This window comes from Mirounga angustirostris, unplaced genomic scaffold, assembly GCF_029215605.1.
Source record: "Mirounga angustirostris isolate CCGP_5_RB_7025 unplaced genomic scaffold, mMirAng1.0.hap1 SCAF_8, whole genome shotgun sequence".
In the NCBI taxonomy this organism is placed as follows: domain Eukaryota; kingdom Metazoa; phylum Chordata; class Mammalia; order Carnivora; family Phocidae; genus Mirounga; species Mirounga angustirostris.
In genome coordinates, this window is record NW_026991716.1 from 64374459 (window position 1) to 64387967 (window position 13509).

The 13509-nt window shown below is 37.3% G+C and overlaps 1 long non-coding RNA gene across 1 annotated transcript; it reads left to right on the forward strand.

The window, feature by feature from the left end:
* Positions 1-1565: 1565 nt before the first annotated feature.
* Positions 1566-10600, forward strand: LOC135365490 (uncharacterized). Its single transcript, XR_010413427.1, has 3 exons — positions 1566-1985; positions 4763-4840; positions 7220-10600. It is a non-coding gene; the product is annotated as an uncharacterized LOC135365490 (long non-coding RNA).
* Positions 10601-13509: the final 2909 nt, after the last annotated feature.

Below are 13509 nucleotides of genomic sequence, written 5' to 3' on the forward strand. Positions count from 1 at the left end.
AGGTCCATGTACCTATTCTATGTTCTAGTCTCTAGTCTCATACTGAGTTTTTTACCATTCATCAAAGTGATACTAGTATTTGAACCAGGGATCATTGCAATGATAATTTTCTAACCTCTAAACAAGATTCAACTTCTACTTCCCCTCCCCTCTGATTATCACTGATTAAATTTGGCAATATCCATGACTTCTTTTCTGCCTTCTATTTCTATTATTTTTCCTTTTTGTTTCTATAACCAATGTTACTCAGCATTACTGTGGTACCTTCTAGTGTTCAGAATTCTTTCACAAAGAGAAACAATTAGACATGTTCAGTGGTTGTGAAGGGAGGGAGTTTGGAAGTTTATTGTTGACTAAGCTTTGAAATGAGAAAGAAATAAAGAAGGAAAAAGAAAAACTAAGGAAATATACTCTACTGGGAAACCAAGGGGAGGGAGGGAGGGGAGGAGAGAGGGAAAGGGGCCTTCTTAATAAGCAATCTTTCTCACTCTCTCTCTTTCTTTTGAGAAGCCTTCAGAAATAGAATGATTCATTTCATATACACTTGATATTCCATAAATGTACATAATTATATTAGCAATGAAAACATAATGGAATGCATTGAACCAGGGCTAAGGCCTCCCAGGCTCAAATCCTACAAATCATTTAACAAAATACAAATGCAGAGCAGTCATGCAGTCAGGTCACCAGGTAAATAAGTTCCATCACTATCATCTCAAACTTTTTGACACATTTAAGCCTGAAAATGTCAATATTCTTCCATCCAAGGAATTTTTAGAAATGTTTTATTTCAAGAAGAGCCAAAGGAAAACCTCTTTGCATTTCAAATACCTTATTTAGGCATTGAGTACTAAGTGTTTTATTTAGAAAAAGGATTAATCATTCTGCAAGACTTATAAAATACTTATGAGAGGAAAAAAAAGACCTTTAAGTTGGAAAATTCCTCTCAAAGGAATTCTAAATGTCGCAAAGAACATACTGGACCAATTTTTTTTTTTTTTTTAAATTCCCTTTGCATCACAGTGTATAACTCACATCTGGGTTGCAAAAGGGAGGCTGAGACTGTTTACAGATCATCATTATCAGAGACAAAAATATGTAACTGTAATGAAGTGGGGCCCAGGGTAATGAAATGGCAAGCAGATCTCCCTGAAGGAAGTCCTTGAGTCAGTCGGCCTCCCATCCAAGCCAAAGAAATGGAGCCAGACCATGAAAGCATTTTTGTGTGGATGCATATCTCCCTCCTGCAGAGGCCTGCCTGCAAGAACACAGGCTTCCTGGTTGGTGCTTTCCCATCGTCTCTGCCCCCTTCTACTAGTATGTTTCTGGACCAACTTTATGAGGTTAGACAAGATAAATATTTTTCTGTTAACCTCCTTGTGACTGGAGAAAGTGTGCTACAATCCTTTCACTGAAATGAAGAATTTATAGCTTCCTACCAGTAGTTTAGGTTTATGTTCAGGGCCTCGAGGCAAGATTTCTGAGACAGCTTCACTGCCCCCACAGCCTGTTCTCTCTACATATCCTCGTCCTGGCTTTCCTTACAACCCAGTCCTGCCTAACAGAAAGTCCTTCCAATCCCAGCGCCTGGGAAAACCATGGCCAGACTAGGAGGTTGCGGGAGGCCCCTCTGTGGGACACCCTGGATAAATTAGAAGCAGAAAAGAAGAACAGGGGGGCAGGGAGAGGATGTAAAAGAATCCAAAGCATTGTTCCAAGCAGCTAAGCATCCTGTTCAGTTGCTTTAAATGCCCTCTTCCTCCCTCTAGACCCACAAGAGGAAGTATTGCATTAATTTTTCGCCTTTCCTTTTGAGCAAATGCTCTAGGGCTCAGCTGCCACAGATAGTAAAATAAATCAATGGCTAGAATCCTGCCAAAAGGCAGGCCCCGCTGCAGAGGGTGTTAGGAACAAGAACTGAGCACAACAGCCGTGTCACCTGCAGAGAAACTGCCTTCGCCTGTCGACCCCCAGCATTGAGTGAGGTGGGTCTACTACGCTTATATCTGTGGTTTCCACAACAGTATGATTCTGCTAATAGTTTTATCTGTCAAGAAAATACTGAACAAGACTTTCTGCTCAGTAAATGTGCTCCCCAATAAGGAATAAAACAAAGTCTTCTCAATGACCCTTCTACAAAATATCAAGAGTCCAGAGACAACTGTCCATGGACTAAGTAGCCAATCCAGTGATAAGCTCGGGGGTAACAGAAAAGACACCATCATTTGTTCTCCAAATGCAAAGAATCTCAGAATATTATAAAGGGTATCCAGTATTTCTTGGGAAAATAAAGTGTTAACAAAAAAATACTTAAATTCATGATGGGATTTTATTTACTTTTATATCTTCAGATAGATTTTTCTTTTTAATCTAGTGTTTATCCTTTGTCCTAGAATTATAACTTTACCCTATTAGTCAAACCCTAGATGTTTAAAAAAATTATTTTGGCCAATATTATACTTTTAGAAATTGTATCTCATTGAAGTTCTCATTTGCTCTTTTTTTTTTTTTTTTTGTATTAGCAGTGAGAGCTTGATATTTCTTTTCATATGTTTAAGAGCCATTTCTATTTCTTTTTCTCTCTGGTCACATTCTTTGTGCATTTTGTTGTTGTTGTTGTTTTCCTGTTATTTTTTAACTGATTTGTAAAAGCTGCTCATATAGCAAGGAAATTAACTAGTTGACGATCCTAAGAATTTAAAATACTTTTTTTCTGTCATTTTATTCGTTTTGACTTTTTATGGTATATTTGCCATACACAATCTTTTTTTCCAAAACCACTCCTCTTTCTAGAGCTACAAATGCATGTAGTATTTCTGGGTTGTAATTGTATGTTCATATCTGTTTCCTTAAAATGAATTTTTTTTAAAGATTTTATTTATTTATTTGAGAGAGAAAGAGTGAGAGACAGAGAGCATGAGAGGGAGGAGGATCAGAGGGAGAAGCAGACTCCCCGCTGAGCAAGGAGCCCGATGTGGGACTCGATCCCGGGACTCCAGGATCATAACCCAAGCTGAAGGCAGTCGCTTAACCAACTGAGCCACCCAGGCGCCCCTCCTTAAAATGAATTTGAAGGCAGGAACTATATTCACCTTTACAACCTCAACACAGCATCTGGTACATATTGGATGCTCAGTAAATATTTCAGTTATCGCCCAACAGAGATTTTGTCTATGTTGTTCACTGATGTATACTCAGCACCTAACCAGAGCTTGGCTCTAGTCCTCAAAATATATTTGCTGAACAAATAAGTAAATGAGTAACTCAAAATAGTTTTCCAGGAAAAACATTAACTTGTGTATTTTTTTTTATATCTTTAGAGAAGAAATTCAGAATTTTTTTACACAATGCAGTGTTATCAACTATAGTCACCATGTTTTACATTAGATCCTCAGACCTTATTTATATTATAGCTGTAAGTTTGTAGCCTTTTACCAACCTCTCCCTATTTCCCCCACCCCTGACTCCTAGCAACCACTTTTTTACTCTTTTTCTAAAAGTTTGACTTTTTTTTTTAAGATTCCATGTATAAGTGATACTGTGCAGTATTTGTCTTTGTCTTATTTCACTTAGCATAATACCTTCAAGGTCCATCTATGTTGTAGCAAATGACAGGATTTTTTTTCTCATAGCCGAATAATATTCATATTCATGTATATATGTATTCACGTCTTCTTTATCCATTCATCCATCTATGGACACTTAGGTTGCTTCCATATCTTGACTATTGTGAATAATGTCACAATAAAAATGGGAGTGTGGATATCTTTCTGATATTCTGTTTTTATTTCCTTTTGATATATATCCAGAAGTGGGATTGCTGGATCATGTACTAGTTCTATTTTTAATTTTTTGAAGAACCTCTATACCCTTTTCCCTAGTGGCTGAAGCAGTTTACATTCCCACCAACAGTGCACAAAGTTTCCACTTCCTCCACGTCCTTGCCAACACCTGTTATCTCTTGTTTTTTTTTTTAATATAGCCATTGTAACAGATATGAGGTGATATCTCCTTGTGGTTTTGACTTGCATTTTCCTGATGGTTAGTGATGTTGAGCACTTTTTCCAAGTACCTATTCGCAATTTGTATGTGTTCTTTGGGAAAATGTCTGTTCAGTTTCTCTTGTCTATTTTTTAATTGGATTGTTTGTTTTCTATTGAGTTGAATGAATTGTTTATATATTTTAGATATTAACCCTTTATCAAATATATGACTTGCAAGTATCTTCTCCCATTCCATAGGTTGTTTTTCCATTTTCTTGATGGTTTCCTTTGCTGTGCAGAAGCTGCCCTACACAATTTTTTAACATTTTTATGTAATTAAGTTGCATAAATTCAAGTGATAAATTGAACTTACCAATCCTTTTTATTTTTTTTATTTTTTTATTTTATTTTTTTAAAGATTTTTTATTTATTTATTTGAGACAGAGAGAATGAGAGACAGAGAGCATGAGAAGGAGGAGGGTCAGAGGGAGAAGCAGAGTCCCTGCCGAGCAGGGAGCCCAATGCGGGACTCGATCCCGGGACTCCAGGATCATGACCTGAGCCGAAGGCAGTCGCTTAACCAACTGAGCCACCCAGGCGCCCCGAACTTACCAATCCTTTTTAAAAATAGTTTCTGAATTTTACATCATGCTCAGAAATACTTCCCCATATTCCAATTGTTTTTATCATTTTCCAAACATTTAAATTTTGTATATATCAGTAATCTATTTTGGAGTGAACTGCAATTTTATAAGGAATTCAACTTTATATTTTTCCAGATGGTCACCCAGTTGTGGCAAAACGATATTTTCTTCACTGACATGAAATGCCATTTTCACTTTATGCAAAATATCCATGTGAGTACTCAGTCCAGTTCCACAGGTCTGTCTATCTGTTCAGAAGAAATCAATATTGTCTTATTCATTTATTTATCTAACTTTCCTGAGTGTTTACTATGTACCACACACTGTTCTGCTTTAGGCAGTAGAGATACAGCAGTGTAAAAAGATTTAAAAAATAACAATCATGAGAATGATGATAATAATTAAGAAAAGGAAGAAGAACAAAAGGAACAAGAAGATGAAAAAGGAAGGAAGAAAGGAGGGGGAAAAGCAGAAATAAAGAAAAAGAAAGGAAGAAAGGGAAACAAGCCCCCTTTCTCTTCTGGGTTTGACATTCTAGTGAATGGAGACAATAAAAAAATGAGTTAAAAAATGTAACATTAGATGGTGATAAGTGCTAAGAAGGGAAAGCAAAGCAGAAAAGGGGGAAGAGAGAGCTGGAGGTGTGGCAATTTTAGTATACTGGTTAGCAAAGGTTTCACTGACAACAGGACTGAGCAAACACTTAAAATAGATAAGGGAATGAGTCCTTTGATCTATGAGAGAAAAAAAACTCAACAGCATGTGATTGCATGTTTGAGTCACTGTAAGGTAAATAATGTGGCTGGAGCAGAATAAGCAAGCAGGGGAGTAGAAGGAACAGATACAAGAAGATAGAAGAATGTTGGGGACTGAATCGTGTAATGAAATGGGAAGTCTGCAGAGGGTTCTGAGCATAGGAATTTTATTATATGCTTTATGCCTTAAAACATTATGATGACAAAACTATTGAGAGTAATTGCATAGGTTTAAGGTATAGAAATTTGATAACAAGTTAATTGGTGAAGAACAATAGTAGCTTAGAGCTAAATGGTAGAGGTGAAGATGGAGAGAAGTGATAATATTATGGATATATTTTGAAGGTAAAATCAATAGAATTGGCTATTAAATTAGATGTTGGGTGTGAAATAAAGAGAAACCTGAAAGATAAGATTTTTGATCCAAAAACTGAGCAAATGGAATTGCTATTAGTAGATTGGGAAGAATATGGAAGAAACAGGCTTTGGGGAAGTATCAGGATTGCTACAAATTCTTGTGCATTCCACATCTGCACCACAGATGGACAAATTGAAATATTAAAAGCTAGGACCAATTACTATTTTGCTACAATGATTGTAATATTCATTAGGGCTGTTTACTCAAACATTCCACTTTTCTATCCAAGTATCTGGTGGTATTACACTTCCCCATCCAATTTAAAGTTAGGTGTAGCCAAGTAACTAGCAGTAGCCAATGAAACTGGTTACAAGGAACCTCCATCAACTGCAGCCTCCATCAATCCAAATTCCTTAACAACCACAAGGAACAATGCTCTTCTACTATCCTGTGTTGGACATGTAGCTGGAGCAAGAAATAAACTTTGTTGGGTTAAACCACCAAAATTTTAGGGATATTTGTTAACTATAGCATATTTTAGCAAGCGCTACCTAGCATATTCTTACTGACACAGAAATTAGAACTCAGTGTGAGATGAAGTCATGATCTATAACATAAACCATAAATACATAGCATTGCTTAGTAGTGAGGTGGTGGGTAACAAAAAACCTGTTACTGGCAACTGGAAGGATGATGATCAATACTATCTACTGATGATACTTTTGGTAAAAACTGTTCCCTAAAATAACTTGGAAAGAAGACTATATATATTAAGAACCTGTAGCTTAAGTGAAAGAGATCAGAAAATAATGTCACTATGGTGTGCTGGTTGCTTTTCGCTTCATTCAATAAGGTGTTATGAGAAAGAAAGAGTTTTCTAGCTTTAGGCAGAAGTAAAAGCAAATAAAATGGGATAACTAAATCCACAAATAAAAAGAGCTGCAAGAGGCTATGAATTCTCCTTTCTCAACTTATAAAAGAAAACCTTAAGGATACCTCAGAATGATAAAGGCCAATTAGAACTCATCAAGGATAAATTTAGGAGTATGAACTTCAAACTCATTGTTAAAGCCTCTAATTAGATTAAGGGAACGAGAAGAGCAAAGAACAACTAAAAGTTTAAGGCTCGTTTATTTCTTCCAACTAGAAAAAGGGCTTAGGGGGGAAAAAAGACCAACACCTGGTAGGTTCCTGATTAACTGAAGGTGGAGACAAGAGAACTTTAACAAAATGAACTGGTAGGTCTAAAAATGAATCATGTATGGCTATTGGCACATAAAACTGGATGGAATCTATAGATATGGTGCTTGCAATGTTTCAGCAGTTATACCACCAAAGAAATCACATATTTGAACTGAAAAAGGCCAGTGACTCTTTAATACTTAAAATGATCTTAAGCCTCTGACTATCACACTTATAAAGCAGATTGATAAAACTGCTCAGCATCAACGGCAGACAAATTTTCTGTGTTTGTTTCAGGTTAGATCAAAGAGTAATGGAAGAGGAAGAATCTTCTAGAGCAACAGATTCAAGAGCCATGGACCAGAGGACCAGAGACTCTCCCAGTGAGCAGAATCAGGGACTGATCAGGAACATTTATTACTGTCGAGATAGGCCCAGCTAGATTTCAGAATTGCTGTGGACCTGTAGCTGTTTTGTGTCTCCTACTCTTCTCTCTTTCTAAATGGAAATGTTTATTTGGGGGGAAGAAAAAAAAGGAAATGTTTATTTTGGTAGTCCTATCCTTCTTCCACCATTGTATAATGGGTGTGTGGGTGACTAATAATTTGCCTATTACATTCATAGAGCTTCAGACTAAGAGGAACCATATCTAGACCCAGTAAAAAGACTAAAATCCATCACTCAGAGATTCTGGACATGGGACTGAATGCAATATCTGGACGGAACTTTTGGGTAAAAGGTAACCAAACATATGGGGACAAGAAAAGTAAGTGATGACAGTCATTAGGGTTACTCACCTTAGCTAATAAAAACTGACTGGAAGTCAAAGAAGATTTCACTTGCAGGCGAAATCTCCAAGAGTGTGGGATTCCCCATTGATGCAAAGATCATCAACAAAATATTAGTAAAACAAATCCAACAATTCATTAAAAAACCATTCACCATCATCAATAGGATTTATTCCAGGAATGCAAGGTTAGTTCAATATTTGCAAATCAATCAACATGATACATCACATTAACAAGAGAAAGGATAAAAACCATATGATAATCTCAGTAGGGGCAGAAAAAGCATTTGACAAAGTACAACATCCATTCATGATAAAAACTCTCAACAAAGTAGATCTAGAGGGAACGTACCTCGATATAATAAAGGCTGTATATGAAAAACCCACGGCTGACAGCATACTCAATGGTGAAAAGCTGAAAGCTTTTTGCATAAGATCAGGAAGTAGACAAGTATGTCCACTCTCACCAGCTTTATTCAGCATAGTACTGGAAGTCCTAGCCAGAGCAATCAGACAGAAAAAGAAATAAAAGACATCCAAATTGGTAAGGAAGAAGTAAAACTTACTATTTGCAAATGACATGATACTATATATAGAAAACCCTAAAGACCCCCCAAAACAACCCTGCTAGAACTGATAAAAATGAATTCATTAAAGTTGCAGAATACAAAGTTAATATACAAAAATTGCAGAAAAAGAAATTAAGAAAGCAATCCCATTTATAATTGCACCCAGAATAATAAAATACCTAGGAACAAACTTATCCAAGGATATGAAAGACCTACACTCTGACAACTATAAAACACTGATGAAAGAAATTGAAGATGACACAAACAAATAGAAAGATATTCCATGCTCATGGATTGGGACAACCAATATTGTTAAAATGTCCATACTACCCAAAGCAATCTACATTTTTAATGCAATCCCTATCAAAATACCAACAGTGTTTTTCACAGAAGTAGAACAAATAATCTTAAAATTTGTATGGAACCACAAAAGACCCTGAATAACCAAAACAATCTTGAAAATGAAGAACAAAACTAAAGGTATCACAATACTAAATTTGAAGGTAGACTACAAAACTGTAGTAATCAAAATGGTATGGTACTGACATAAAATAGACACGTAGATTAATGGAACAGAATAGAGGGCCCAGAAACATACCCATGATTATATGGTCAATCAATATACAACAAAAGAGGCAAGAACATGCAATGGGAGAAAAGACAATCTCTTCAACAAATGGTGCTGGGAAAACTGGCAGCCACATGCGAAAGAATGAAACTGAATCACTGTCTAACACCATACACAAAAATAAACTGGAAGTGGATTAAAGACTTAAATTTGAGACCTGAAACCATAAAATTCCTAAAAGAAAAGAAAGTAATCTTTTTGGCCTCAGCTGTAGAAACATTTGTCTAGATATGTCTCCTCTGGCAAAGGAAAAAAAATAAGTATACTATTGGGACTACACCCTTCCCCACCAAAAAGCTTTTGCATAGTGAAGGAAAACCATCAACAGAACAAAAAGGCAGCCTACTGAATGGGAGAAGATATTTGCAAATGACATATCGAATAAGGGGGTAATATCCAAAATATAGAAAGAACTTATACAACTCTACACCAAAGCAACAAATAATCCAACTAAAAAAAAAAATGGGCAGAGGACACGAATAGACATTTTTCTTAAGAAGACATACAGATGGCCAATAGCCACATGAAAGGATGCTCATTGCTAATCATCAGGAAAATGCAAATCAAAATAACAATGAGATATCCCCTTATACTAGCTAGAATCAAAAACACAAGAAACAACAAGTATTGGTGAGGATGTGGGGAAAAAGGAACCCTCATGCACTGTTGGTCAAAATACAAATTAGCTCAGCCACTATGGAAAACAATATGGAGGTTCTTCAAAAAATTCAAAGTACAATTACAGTATGATCCAGTAATTCCTCTACTGAATATTTACCCAAAGAAAATGAAAACACTAACTTGAAAAGGTACATGTACCCTTTGTTTATTGCAGCATTATTTATAATAGCCAAGAAGTGGAAATAACCCAGATATCCATCCATAGATGCAGTCAAATGCTCTACCCCTGAGCTATACCCCCTATCCATCCATAGATGAATGGATAAAGAAGATGTGGTTTGTGTGTATGTGTATATAATGGAATATTACTCAGTCATCATAAAGAAGGAGATCTTGCCATTTGCAACAACATGGATGGATCTAGAGGGTATAATGTTAAGTGAAATAAGTCAGTCAGAAAAAGACAAATATCATGTGATTTTACTCATGTGTCAAATTTAAGAAGCAAAACAAATGAGCAAAGAAAAAAAGAGACAAACAAAAACCCAGACTCATAAATACAGAGAACAAACTGGTAGTTGCCAGAGGGGAGGTGGGTGGGGGGATGGGTGAAATAGGAGAAGGGGATTAAGAGTACACTTACTGTGATGAGCACTGAGTAATGCATAGAACTCTTGAATACATTGTACACCTGAAACTAATATAACACTGCATGTTTATTACACTTGAATAATAAAAAAAAGAATGTGGGATTCCCCACATTCCCTTGTTCTTCAATCTGTTGTTATGAAAGTATACGAGGGAGTGAGGAAGCATGGCACTTCCACATGCTGGGAAGGAGAATGGAAACACTTGTGAGCAGCTGTAATGACTGTCTTGGTCTCCTTTTCTGAGGGGAGGAGAATAATTATCCCTGAGGTATTCTAGTTTCAGCCCCTCACCCGACAAGCGAAAGAGAAATAAAAGAGCAGAGCCTGCCCACTCCGCATTCCAAATCTACTGGGAGAGAGGAGGAGCTAAGGTTTCAATAAGAAAGGAGATCAGAGTTTTAAAATAAACTCACTTTAAAACCATCAAAAGTGACCCTAATTTTAATCTGTCCAAGATACTATAAGGAGAAATTCATCTGAGCATGGTCCCAGTCAATGACTGGAGAGAAACAGAGTGGTGTCCTATTCATTTCCCACTGAGTACAGACTATTCAAGAAACCAGTTACAGCTATGACCCCAGTGGAGAGCTGTTGTGCCAAGATGAATGTGGACTCTGAAAAAGATGAACATGGGAAAAAGATGAACATGGGATATGATAGAACTGAGTTTGAAAGCAGGTACAGAATATTTTAAATCTAAGAAAGTATAGAGTGATACTCAAAAAGTTTAGAAAGGAAAAAACAAAGATGAGTACAGTCTTAAGATTTTGACCAAGACATGGACTTCTCTGTCATTACTAGAGAAATACCAAAAATAGACGAGCATAGAAATTGATTTTTAAAGTCTCTCTCTCAGACCCTGAATTTCCAAACAGGAAACCTGCCTAAATTAGAAACGTACACAGTGACCTAGATGCCAGTGTCCTGGGGTATGAAAATACTCATATGTCCCTATGCCTAAACACAACACCCAAAAGATCAGCTAATGTGTTGGAGCAGACAGTGGGGAAAGCAGTATCCCTTCTGATGCAAAAAGTAAGATATCAATAACTGAGTTTATTTTTGAAAATGGCATTCCCATCCATTAGTGGTTTAGTGGCTAGGAATGAATGTCTCGACTAATCAAAACAGACTTTTAGATGTGTTGAATACCAGAGATCAGAGCATGTCAGCTTTTTGGATAAACATCAGGAGGCTGGTTGAAAAGGCATCTGTGTAGATTCAGACTGTAACAATGGACTAATTGGAAGGGTTCTGGACAGAGTACATTATGTTCAGGGAATGTAGATGGTCCCTAAAACAACTTAAGCAGGGCAATTTTCCATGAGTTGCTTTGCTCTGAGATCAATCTGACTAAACTCTAACACTTCTCTGATCTTCTTTCAACAACTGATGCTAATAAAAGAGCAGTGATGGCTCATAGACAAGATTTGAAAAACAGGTGTCAAATGGATGATTTCCAGGGAACTGGCCTAGTCCCTAACCAGTTAGAATAGACAAGACATTCTCAGAGCTGCTGGAAGCTCAATCAGCTGCTTCGTCAGCTTTTGGGAAGCCTGGGGTAAACACCTTCCCTGAGGCCTTTTCCAAAACATACTGGCAAGATAAGACTGCTCTACCTTTTTAGTTTGATGCAATTTTGTTTATTTTAACTTTTGTTAGCCTTGCCTGAGGATACCAATTCCAAAAAATATTGCTAAAACCAATGTCAAAGAGCTTACTGCCTATGTTTTCTTCTGGGAGTTTTACATCAATTATATTTCAAAAAAATTTAAAAAGTGTGCTCATAACTACAAATGTTCAGGCCCATCAATCCACCTGCCACATAAATGATTGGGTAACAGGAAAAGGTAGAAGGCTTTGCAGGAGGAGGTCTGAGCCCACAGTGGGACTAAAGGCAACACTGCACAACCACAACAGGAGGATTCAGAGATACCCAAGAAGGTAGAGAAGTGTGACTGCCCATCTCTTAGCTTTCCTGTGGGCAAGGTGAACATTTTGGCGGGAGGCTACTCTCACGAATGTGAAGTCAAAGGCATGGGAATCACATAGAAACAAAAGCAGGCTTGATGGAATTTGAAAACCACAAACCAGTTAGGAAAAGAGATTGCCACGGTCCCAAAAGAAACTAGTCCCTGATCCAGTTAGGAAGGGAAAACTCCTGAAATCACCCCTGGTGACAGACTCAGAGTGGGAAAGGGATTGGAGGTGACTTGGCAGCCCCAGCCTCCCATGGGCACGGGAAAAGCCTTCAGAGCTCACAGCCTGGACCCCCCCTCTCCCAGGGACCTCAGTAAAAATAAAAAGAGGATTAAAACACGAAAATAGGACTTCCTTAGCCAGATTTTTGAGATTCTGAAGCAGAGAGGAAGTGAACAATGAGCTAGAAATTCTGGTTGGAAGACCAGTCTGGACTTGTTCAAAATTAAGTTCTGTGTGGCCTCCTTTAAGGCAAAGACAGCTTCTCACTGCCCGAAGAAGCTATAAATGCTATGATCAGTCAACCATGGAAAAATGAAGAGCACAGAAGGTCCTTGCCCAAGTTTTCTGAGCAGTTAACCTCCTGAAACTTCTGTCAAGGCCTCTGGAAGAATAGAACTCTCTAAGAAAAGCGGAGCTAAGGTTTAATTTCCCACCAGTAAAGCATGGAGCCTAGAATCCAGGTTCTATCGGAGTAATACAAAATATTAAATGGTGATTTTTCTCCATCTGAGCAAATTCATATCTAAATACATGTATTGACTAAATATGTCTCTAATCAAAGTCTTCTCCTGGATGCAAAAAATATTTTTTGTAATATTTGGAAAAGAGGGATAAAAAGAGACAAAATATCTGCATGACTTTACCACTAGAACTTCTGGCCATTACTGCCTAGTTGGTATATGACTTCAGTGAAAAGAGTCATTCTAATGGGTTGGATGGCATTCTGTACCTTTTGAAACAGTAGTAGAGTTGCTCAAAGTTTGGTATATAGTTACTCTTATTAAACCCAGTCCCATAATATAAATACCACCTATATATTCTGATGACTTCAAAATTCCTATTTCCATCCTAGACTCACTTCTAAGCTCTACACATCCAACTGCCTACTTGATGCCTTCACCCGATGTTCACAAATCAAACTTGATACGCACAAAACTCTCCTTCACTTGTGCTCTCCACCTCAGCCAATGCCACCTCCATCACCCAGTTGCTAAAGCAGCAATTCTAAGAATTCTAAGAGTGTCTGATCACTCATTCTTCTTATAAAGTAAGCATCATCGTCGTCATCATCATTATCCATTCCCAACTTCTATCAATTCTACACACAAAATAGATTTCAAACTCCTCAT